Here is a 12,354-nt window from a genome sequence, read left to right as displayed (position 1 = left end):
CTCAAGCGTCTACAGCTGGTACTTGGCGGAACCGTCCCAGAGGTGAGAGCAGTATTCCATGCACGATCGGACTTGTGCTTGATAAAGGTTGAGCAACTGTCCCGGGCTGAAATACTGTCTCACCTTCGCCAGAATTCCAAGCTTTTTTGAGGCTACTTGGGCTTTAGATTCAATGAAGGAACCAAAGTTCAGAGTAGGCGTTAAGGTGATACCAAGAAGCTCGAGGTGGTTAGTTATCGGCACGGACACACCTTGGAAATTCGGAGTCAGGTGGAATGGACTCCGTTTAGCGGAGAATAGACACGCCTGGGTCTTAGACGCATTGAACTTGACCAGATTGGCATCGCCCCAATCGGAGACCGCCTGTAAGGACAAGTTCGTGCGATCAACCATCGCCTCCCGTAGAGACTGAATTTGTGCCGTACTGGCTCGCGCGCTGGATACATATATCTCCACAACAGTGCTATCGTCTGCGTACCCATAGATACCGGGTTTCAGCAGATCGTTGATGTGTAGCAAGAAGAGTGTTGCGGAGAGAACTGATCCCTGAGGGACTCCGGCATTTATAGCCATTTGGTCGGACGAGCAGCCGTCGACGACTACCCGAAGCGACCGGTCTCTCAGAAAATCTGAGATCCAGGCGCAGAGACCAGCAGGCAGACCGTAGGATGGAAGCTTACCAATAAGACTATCATGCCAGACCCTATCGAAGGCCTTTGAGATATCAAGGGAGACAGCAAGTGCTTCACCATGATTCTCGATGGCCTCGCTCCAGATGTATGTGGCGTACGCTAGAAGATCGGACCGGTTTCGGCGGAACCCGTATTGTCGGTCACTGAGGAGGTCGTTCGCTTCTAGGTGTGCCAAGAGCCGGCTGTTCAGTACACGTTCCATAGTCTTACAGAGTATGGACGTGACTGAAATTGGCCTGTAGTTGGAAGGGTCTGAAGTTGAAGGGTTGGAATTCTGCTATTTGTCTAGATAAATAAAAACCACATGATATTTCCAACACAATTGAAAGTAAATCTTATAATAGACTATGTAATGAACACGTTACATAAATTTTGCGTTGAAATTCGTTCTGGAACATTTTTATTTTCTCCTTCAAACTTTCCAACTGCACTAAGTGGACGCGAACTGGCGCAATGACCCTACTCATAATTATTATAAAAAAATGAGATATATAGATAGCTACCCATTATTTTAAATGCTCACGTAAAATACACACACAAAAAAATGGTGGAAATAAATATATGTGCGGTCGAACTCTTTATTAACCGACTTCAAAAAAAAGGAGGAGGTTATCAATTCGGCCGGTATATATTTTTATTTTTTTTTTATGTATGTACACCGATTACTCCGAGGTTTCTGAACCGATTTACGTGATTCTTTTTTTGTTCGATGCGGGATGGTGTCGAATTGGTCCCATAAAAATTTTATTCGGATAGGCCCAGTAGTTTTTATTTTATAAGCATTTTTTCTGTAGGTATTTGTAAATTTTGCAAGTGCAAGTTTGAAGTCGGTTGTTTTTAACGCAGTTATCACTTGTACTTTTCACAATTTGTTATTTATTTGTTCTGAAAATGTTATTACCTACCAAATTTCAATGATTCAGCGTTCACAGCGCTCATGCAAGCACGAGTGTCAAAATTTGAATGCGTTTCGTTTTTACTAAGTTTCAATAAACAACAGGCTTGAGTATTATAAATTTCAGCTTGATAATTTTAAGCGTTCCTGTAAAAAAGATCTTGACAAACCGACAGACGGTAAACGAAATGATCCTAATCAAAAAACTAGTACCTGTGGCGCTTATCTATACTTATATCACAGACTAATAATAATATACTACGTATACAACTTATATTATAAAGCTGAAGAGTTTGTTTGTATGTTTGTTTGTTTGAAACTCAGGAGCTACTGGTCCGATTTGAATAATTCTTTCGGTGATAGCCCATTTATTGAGGAAAACCTCTTGTAGCATTATGATGGTAACATGCAGATAGGTCCTTTCGTTTTACAATCTGAGGAAAAAAACATTAAAATTCCTGACATTCCCGTCTAGAACCCAATACATTTTGGCATTCCCGTCTGGTATTTAACCCCGCCTTCATAGCTGGGTTAAATTAAAGTGCATTATATTATCATCCACAAATGTTTGCCTTGTCACGTAGTTACGGAAAAGCGAGGAATCTTCACCAAAAGTTTCCCCCTACCTTACGTAACCGTTCTATCCTTATGACGTCACAGTCCTCTAGTAGCCGACGTGGTTGCAATACAAATGACGTTTTCCACTAGATGGCAGTAGTTCACCTTGTGTGCGGCCTTTGCGCATTGTCAAAGGTCTAAATTGTTTTTGTTCTTTTTATGGGCTTATGATGTTGACTTTAATTTTTGAAACATATTAAATAGATTTGGTCAAAAAAACATGGGCGGTGACGAGCTTGAGGTTTTATTAATTTATACAAAACTAAAAATAAAATGTAACGATATTTTTATAATTTAATTTTAAATAAAACTGAGTACTGGAGATAATTAAATATTATGTTATATAGAATCTATTTTAAAATTTAAAACAAAAAATTAAATTAATCACGTCCTAATATTATTCTAAATATACTTAATATTAAAATATCATGTAAAACGAAATCTAGAAACTTCAGACTTATGAGTATATAATAATATGATCATTATTTAAATTTAATATTCAATTAATGTAAATCATGGTATAAGTAAGTTAATAATAACAATAAAAAAGTCTATTCTAAATTGGATGTATTTTCAAACTAGGATTCTACGCCGTAGGTGGTCGTAGCTTCAATACCCGACTGCGCCTGAAAGAAGATAATGATTTTGAAAATAAGAAAAATAGCTTATTAAAATAAATAAAATAAAATTCTCAATTCTTGATACGTACCGTATGAAAAAAATAGTAAATGTTAAACAGTCGTTGTTTCTATATTGTGTGATCAACATTGAAGTAGTTGATAATGTTCAGGGCTTATCACTAAGTCATGACAATAAAATCTTCCCATAGCCTTTGCGTGATGACATCTAGAACAAGGAAATCTGATTATTGCTTAGAAAAAAGTACATTAAAAAGATAGGCGTATAGTTCCTGACCTAAACTCTATAAAGGAAGCATTAATTCCATTAATAAAAGGATTGCGTGAAAAATAAAAAAATATATCGAAACAAACATGGACAAACTTTGACTCTATAAAGTTTAGAAACAAATTATGAATTGTTAATTGTTTTTTTTAATTTGTTTTAAGTATAATGGAGTTTTTGTTATATTCGTATTTGATTACACTGATGAATCGAGCAGAAGATAATAAAAATTTAGATCTATAAGAAATAAGGCAGTGTAGACGATATATTTTAAAGAAAATTGCTACTTGTTCACTTAAATCCTATTTTATTAGTTTTCTTCTTATTTTCCCATTAAATTTCTTAAAAGTTATGCTTCTTGTTCAAACCTTTTCAATCCTGCATGGATTACTCAACCTCGAGATCTACAGCCAAAAACAATTTTGAAATATTTTGATATGATCAACATCTAGTTTTCAAATAGGTCACTACTCATAACCCTGTGTGGATCCCCTTGTAGGTCCGTGTCGAACATATTAATGTCACATTTAAGATGCGCAGGAGTCGTGGGCCATGACAGCCGACCCTGGTCGACATCTCTGGGTCAACGTTACCTTGGTGCAAACAATGCTCTGAATCACTGTTATGTTAAGTGCTGTTTTTTCATTATTATTGATGAATGTTTGATTTATTCTAGTCTGGAGTGGTAAAGGATATTTTTGTGTTGTAAAGTGTTGAATGTAGAGTTTACAAAAAATATTGATTTTTTGTACCTACAGTACTTAAGTTTATTCAAATTCTGGCAGATTATAGAAAAATAGAAGAGGGTACTTTGTAACTAATGTATGTGTACTGTGGGTAGAATCTATTAAATAATTATCATCACTACATAGTATTAAACAGTCGCTGTCCATATATCCATAATATATATTATGTATGCTTAAATCTTTAAAAATACGCAACGGATTTGATGCGGTTTTTTTTATAGATGAAGTGGTTCAAGAGTTTTAGTACATAATTTATTAGGCTTTAGACAAAGCGGACGAAGCTGCGGGCGGGAAGCTAGTTTAATAATACGAAAAACATGTAATTAACTATTAAACAGAATTTAAATTTTCCAGTTTTTATTACAATTCGTTTAATATTTGCTACTTATCATTATTTTGGGTTTTTACTGACTAATGTACAATTCTACACCAAGTATAGAAACTCTCAACAAACGGCACATTTCGATAATTCGACCACAGTGCACTAATTAATATTATCTCGAGTTCATGGCGTAATGGCGACGATAATTCTACCATATATAGTAAATACCCCGAACGTGATAACCGCTGTTCGGTTGAAGGCGATTAATGGCTAATTAATATGACTGTGAAATTAATTGTGTTAAAAATATTTTGTCACTATAGAAACTACGGTAAGGCATTGAAAATGGCGGAGACTTAAGTTCGTATGGTGTATTGGTTTGTGTTCTGTGGAACCATTAAATAGCTATTGTGTGGAGTTACATTCGCACAGTCAAAGGAAATTCTCATGGTCTGTAAAAAAAAGCCAATTTTTGTTCATCTAGACAAAGAAATAAATAAAATCGCTCCGATGTGACTTGTCATTTGTAGAAACCATTTGTGGAATTATTCATTAACTACCCGTTGTCTACAGTTTCGTCCGCACGGGCAAAGGAAATTTCCATGCTACGATATAATATTTTACCCTTTTTTTAAAGTGGGGAAATCTTGCATAAGATGTCCACGGCCCCCGGGGAAGGAGCCGTGGGTTATGTCGGATTCTTACCGACTAATACCCCACTGTGTTCCGTCGAGCCGCATTAATGATGGGGCCGCGGGTATTGTGATAATATTTTACCCTGGTTAAAAATATTATTATCTACGGATACAAAAATGATCTCATAAAATCGCTTAGTTGTGGCGTCATGGAAAGAAAAAGAATCAAAGGAAATTCCCATGGCACAATATATTTGTACCGTGGTAAAAAGTAACAACTCTACCTCCCATATATCTACAGAATAATTCCAAAAAAATGCTTATAACATAATAAAAGTTATATGAGGAACTAAGATTTATGCCCATTATGTTTAAGCTCGTAGGGGGTGTCATACAGGCACAAAAGAGATACATATAACCACAATACAAAGTAATGTGAGTGAACTAAATGCCATCCGTATTAAGGTATAAATAGAAAAATAAGGCTACGCCCGCTTTGAATAGGGAAAAACTTACAACAAATACATAGATAATCCGGGCGAAAGTGAGATAATTTTTCAAAATTTTGAGCATGTTGTTTAGACATGCAACAGACAAAATTTTCCTCGTGATAATATTATAAGTCAATGTAGATTTTGATAAATGATAATATTCAGATTTGAAATGATATCCTGTCTTGTTCTTTAACCTAATATATATTGGTAATTAACTTCGAAAAAGGGTTCAACTTAATAATTATTTATCCAATGCACTATTTAGCAGCATTGCTTTCAACATTGCTTCTTTACAACACAGTATTTACTTTCATTGCTTTGAAATAAACATCTTTCAGAGATTTGACAAACTGAACTAGTGAATCGCCTGATGGTAAGCGATCACCACCACTTACGAACTTTTACGATGATCTGCTCTGGGGGTGTGTTATCATCCTGGTGGAAGCCAAATTCGTGCTCGTGCTCGACTCCTACTACTATCAATTTTATCAATATATAATTAATTGCAATAACACATTGATTCACAGCAATAAAAAAAATTGGTGTGGTGTTTTAAAAGTTACATTTTCACATTTAAATGTCTTTTGTTGCAATGAAAGAAGATAATATGACCCATGGATAAAAACACAAAAAAATAGATGATGCAACGGAATAACAGGGTCATAAATTGCAAAAATCACGTCTTGACTCATTTTGCCAGAGAGAGGAAAACCGTATACAGATATGACTTCCACAAGAACTATTTTAATTTCACAATCCGATTGTAATTTTTAAACGCACATGACGTCGTGACGTCCAGTATTAGTTACTTATATCACCTACATGACGTAGGCTAATGTTATAGGGCAAAATTACATAGCATTTTATAGAGGATATACATATAGAGGGATAAAAACATTTTTTCCTTATATTGAATCACCTGATTGAATAGCGGATTTGTAGATCGTCATAATTTTAGGATCACCAGATTAATAAACTTTGCAGAACTAAATTAAGACTTGTTGATAAGGAAAAGATGGCAAAATTCGCAAAAAGAACCGGAAAATAGAATGAATACTATAATAGTATTTTTATAACATAAAATTGCATTTATTACAATATCTATTAATATATTCGATATTTTATAGTTAACTCTACCACTCAATTAAATAATTTTTTAATCATTTTCAGAAAAAAAAAACAAATAATCATAACAATTAGGACTTTGAAAATGTATATTTATATATGAAGTCCATTCTTACTAAAAGGCTTATCTGAAGAAAAATCAACCTACAGATCATAAGATCGTGTGCTTTCTTAGTTATTGGTCTTTGATTTCAATAAACTTTGGTAATAGCCACTCTGTTAGTAATAAGCAGCGTTTTAATTGAAAATTTAAACGATAAACAATAACTTTTTTTCCAAAATATAAGATAGGTACATAGAAATCGAAAACCCTTGCTTGCTCCATTAGGATTCCCCGTGTCGTGACTCGTGGGAACAAGTTTCTTCATTGGTACATTTTACTCCTTAGGCTAAAAAATAAACTATTACATTAAAAATCTTCTACACAAAACAATTTTTTTATTACTTATAAAAACAATTTAGGTAAATCCATCTAATTTAATAAAATATATGACTGCGTAAATTCCATGTGGCATGTTGGCAGCTACAATAACCACTAAAAACCATAAATGTGACTGATAATAATTCAATTATAAATAGCATGCCATATTAAAATTATTAACAATATAATTATAAATATTAATATTTAATTCTCTACAAAATTCATAACGTGATGTAGCTCACATAAACTTCTGTTTTTTTTAAATATCCTAATTTTTAATTTCAGTAAATTCTATGATGAGTGATATTTTTTCATGTATTTTGTGTGCAAACAGTTTGCATTGATATATATAATTATATCTATGAAATAACACTTTTAAACACATTATTTGAACGTTTATTCTGATTGGTTGATAATATTATACATTGGGAAAAGGAAGAAAAAACTATCAAACACGTCCGCGTCGCCCATAAAATGTATGAAAATTGAAATGTAATCTAAATAATAAGATGAAATCAAACGTTTTAAATTGAAATCAAAAATTTAAAAACTTAGTACCTAGTTACATACAAACTTTTATGCTGCAACTGCAATAAATAGGTAGTTTACAAATGTTTGTACCTAAAATTTTGTTTTATAATCTACACTTATGAAGAGGAAAACTTTGTTTGTTTGTTTGATTGTAACGAATAGGCTCATAAACTACTTGACCGATTTTAAAAATTCTTTCACCATTCGAAAGCTACATTATCCACGAGTAATATAGGCTAGGTTTTATACCGGTAATCCCACGGGAACGGGAACTATGTTTTTCTTTGAAAACGCGGCCGAAGTCGCAGGCGGAAAGCTAGTAAACAATAATTTGCATATTGAAAAATGTTAATTCTTGTACTAATTAGTATTTAGATGTTAAATATTTTATGAATATGAAGATATAAATAAGTATCCTATTTAAAACGTATTCTTTTTTATTTATTTTTTATTGTATTTGTAAGATGTGCATTTATTAAAATGCAATCATGACGCAGTTTGACCTTAACAAGTCAAAAAACCAGTTTTTGATGTGCCATTTAAATTTGTATGTTTTATGATCACTCCCACACGACTACACCAAAAACTTTTTGAGTATTTTCAAATCAATTGATGTCAATAAAAAAAATCAAAACCAACGCGTGGTAATTTCAAAATTTTCTCCTACTTTAATACCCAATAAATCTTTTAAAATATATTCTAATAATAATTTAATGCCCAAGTATTAAATGATTTTCCTCCCATAATGAAATTAATAAAGCATTGCCCACTTTATATTATGGATTTATAGTAGCCGCAAAGTCTGCCTTGATAAAACCACACGTACCTACTGTGTAGTCTACACATTTGATAGTGTGTGTATATGAATTCCAGGAAAACAGTTAATATAATTATAATAATGTTTAAACAAAGGAATAAGTCCTAATTAACGTTGTTTGATTGTCAGCTGAAGCAATTAGTGTTTTTTTTGACACTACAAGTTTAATATTATTTATTTTATTTAAATATTATATATTACTAGCTTACCGCCCGCGGCTTCGCCCGCTTTGTCTAAAACCTAATTAATTATACACTAAAACCTTCCTCTTGAATCACTCTATCTATTAAAAAAAACCGCATCAAAATCCGTTGCGTAGTTTTAAAGATTTAAGCATAGAAAGGGACATAGGGACAGAGAAAGCTTTGTTTTATACTATGTAGTGATAATGTACCTACTATCAACACTATAATACTAGGGAGATACTAAATAGTTAAGTCATCGAAGTCTGTATTTAATTGAAATAACCTAACTACTTAGGTATATGTTTTAAATTTCAAGTTCTTTTTAAAAAGAGCAATCCTTGTTGATTTTGCCACGAATGTGCCATTAGAATACAAATATTGCTTAATATTGTTTTATAATTTATATATATCCTTTGGAATTACCTACCTAATTTGGTAAAAATAAAATCCCGTGGCAATGTGTGGGTCATATGGCAGATGTAATTAGGGTTCTACTACCAAAATTGACTATAACACGCTGACAGTTGTACCAAAATCGGGCAAGAAGTTTACGAAAAGCATCTTTGAATTAGCACTACGCCTTTTCAATAAAAAGTTTTCGTAACCAAGCCCTATTTTCAAAAAGCTTTGCCCTCAGGTAGGCATTTCTCCTTAGTACTAATAAGAGTTTATACAATAATGTAATTCTTAGTAATAACTTGAGTATATTGGTCCATGGTAATAAACATAAAGCTGTATCCGAATAGATACTTTTCTGAAAACTCAATTACTATCGCCATATGTGAGTTAAGTTTTTATTATTTTTAGTTGAAATTATTATTTTAAAATTTATTAGATTTTGAATATTGAACAGGCAATCGGGCTTCTACGTGCGTCGTGCGCAGAAATTTGTTGACTTATTGTGACCGTTTCGACATAGCAACAATGTTTTATTTCGTTCAATACAAAAACTAAGGTTAGAAGAAATATTATGATTGAAATAAAATGTCAAGAATATTAGTGAATATTATATATTTTGAAGTAGGTACCTAGTCCCGAAGTTGTTTACCGACTTTACCAAGGAAACGTAAGAACGTAGACTTAATTCACTTACTCAACTATATATTCAATTAAAAAAAACTCCATGATCCTTTCTTAATACGCACAAATTCTTCAAGATCCTGTCTTCACTTTTTATGATACTTATACCTATGCAGTTTTTGCATATGAATGACGCCATTGTAAGATTGACTTCTATTCTAATTTCTAAAAAAATATAGCATAGATAAATGGATTACCATCTGAAGAATTGATTAGTCCGGTAACTGTTTGAACTTTGATCTCAGAAACTTAACCAATTTTGAAAATCCTACACTATAGAAAAGCTTTGAACATTGCTGATTGATAGTTTATTTTTTGTGTTGTTAATGTCCTTTCTAGAACCACGGAAGGTTTATATTGTTCCATGATAGATCCGGGCATAGCCGGGGTAAGCATCTTATTATCGTTATAAAAATAGAATTGATTAAACAAAATGACTAGGTACACCATAATCCTTTATTTTATTTAATTTTTAGCCTCCTAATTACAAATATACAAACACAATCTCAAGTTATACGTCACGTTTCAAGACACAGTATCCAAGACCGTCATCCTCCATCGCACGTGTAAGCAATATTGACATCCGAAACATGTTGATATCGTCAACAATGACACAACCGTTTAACTTGAATTCCGTTGCTCTTATTCGAGAATCACGTAAAAAACATTAGAATCATATCTCGTGTGGTCAAGGCCTTTTTTTGCTTCAAGGTCGAGATCCAGAGACTTCCTAGCGAGTTGGATACACGCGGAACGCTTACACGAGTAAGTCATAAGCGGACGTTGACCCGAGGCCCCGGGGCCCGGACACGCAACAACACTTGTGCAAAAATTGTACATGGCAACGGTAGGCCTGGAAAAGGCTGTTTACGTATATGTTCATGAAATTCCGCATTATAAATATTTACCCGACTGCCAAAGAAGGAGGGTAATGTTTTTCGAGTGTATGTAAGTATGTATGTATGTCTTTTCCTTTGTGACCACCTGTAGCCTAAACGGCTTGATGGATTTTGATGTATGAGGTATCGTTAGATTTGTCTTGATTACGGGAGTGTCATAGGATACATTTTATCCTAAAAGTCCCACGGGATAAAGACATAATAATATTTTTTCTAAATTTCCCTTTAAAAAAATATGTATGCGGTATCATTAGATTCATTTCAATCACTCTTTTTTTAGTGTGCAGTCGGGTATTTTGTTTTTTTAATAATAATTTTTACTTGTTTAATTTACTAGAATTTCAGATAAAATAATATCATCAATGAATCCAAAAAAAAAAAACAATCAGAATCAATAGTAAACCTTGATGTTATTTTTTCTTAAATATATTATCAATTTTTCCAAAACAAACCATCCAAAGCCCTAACACATCTTTACAAACTACAAAACCAAAAACTTCAAGCACCCAACTTTCATACATTGACCTTACGCATAATTTTTCAAAGAGCCCGTACCAAAAGTAAGCAATACTCGAGAAATGGTTTCACGTGTAAGCAAAATGAAATAATTAATTTTTTGTTGAAGCTCAGTTCCGTCCTTGACCTTACGGGCCTTAGAACGATTCATTTCGGCACCCCAGCACGTGTAAAATAAACAGGTCGAATTAAAAAACGTAAAGCGCCCTCTATAGATCAAACTATGGATAAAGTCCAAGCCAAATTGTAATCACTGATATTTAGTTGTGTTTATATATATTTTATCGGACGATTAGGACGCAGCGGGTCTAAGGTAAGTAATTATTATTTTTTTTGGAAATTTACATACCTATCTATGATATTTAATAATGTGTTGAAATTGAAATCTGAAAACGTCGATGAATATGAACGTAAATTATTTAATAATCTGTTATATTTAAACCGTTTAATAAGTAAACCGTATAATAAAATGGACGAGAATAACATTAATTCGTAATGGCCTAACTTTTTACAATATTCAATTCTTATCTCCTGATAAAAAAGCTATAATTCCGTCGTTTTTCATGAAATACGCAAAGCACGTTCGTACACGTGTATTAACTAAAATTATTGTGTGAAACAAAAAAAAAAATAAAGACATAATTTGTCTTCTTAATTAAGTTCATAGCGGTTCAGTATTTGAATGTGTATGAATTGAAGAAACAAATTTTATGTATAACTATAGTGGTCCGCCCCGGCTTCACCCGTGGTACATAGGTATTTCGCAATAAAAGGTAGCCTATGTACTTTCTCGGGTATCAAAATATCTCCATAGCAAATTTCATACATATTGGTTCAGTAGTTTAGGCGTGATTGAGTAACAGACAGACAGACAGAGTTACTTTCGCATTTATAATATTAGTATGGATGTAAAATAATATTTTACTTAAGTGTTAGATTTATTTTAAAAAATAAAGTACAAAACATTTATCTAATTTAACAAAGATTTTTAAAAAGCTGTATAAAAAGTTCTCGTGTAACACTGTTGGTAACAATTAAGCCATCGAATCTTAACGAATTAATGATATTTTTTTGTATATATTCAGTAGTTTTGAGGATTTTATAGCATTAAGTGAATTTGACTAGTAAATAGTTACCTATACTATATCTACAATTATAAATAATTAGTTCCAGCGCTAGGCAACGATCATCCAATTTTAAACAAGAAATCGAAGTACTTACCTTTGTTAAAATATTTTATATTTTACCACTAATTATTGGATTTAAACCGTGATTTAATCACTCTAATATAATATTGAAATGAACTTAAATATCACTTCACAACGGGAAAAGCCGCGGATTGACCGTTCTTAGCCTTCGATAAAATAAAAATGGTTCTTACGAGTCAGAGACCATATTAAAAGCTTAAACTGTTTAATTATTCGGATGGTTATACTTTTTGTAGAGTTTTACCTTTAATTATTAAATAAAATGAT

At 32.7% G+C, this 12,354-nt stretch overlaps 1 long non-coding RNA gene across 1 annotated transcript; it reads right to left on the bottom strand.

Moving 5' to 3' along the window:
- Window positions 1-2,727: 2,727 nt before the first annotated feature.
- LOC123695770 lies at window positions 2,728-12,146 on the bottom strand. The gene is made up of 3 exons (XR_006751971.1): window positions 12,101-12,146; window positions 2,915-3,051; window positions 2,728-2,831 (listed from the first exon to the last, which is right to left on the bottom strand). It is a non-coding gene; the product is annotated as an uncharacterized LOC123695770 (long non-coding RNA).
- Window positions 12,147-12,354: the final 208 nt, after the last annotated feature.

The sequence above is a fragment of the Colias croceus genome, chromosome 11, assembly GCF_905220415.1.
Source record: "Colias croceus chromosome 11, ilColCroc2.1".
NCBI classification, from domain to species: domain Eukaryota; kingdom Metazoa; phylum Arthropoda; class Insecta; order Lepidoptera; family Pieridae; genus Colias; species Colias croceus.
The sequence above is the reverse complement of the archived record's forward strand: the minus strand, read 5'-3'. Positions and strand labels throughout refer to the sequence as shown.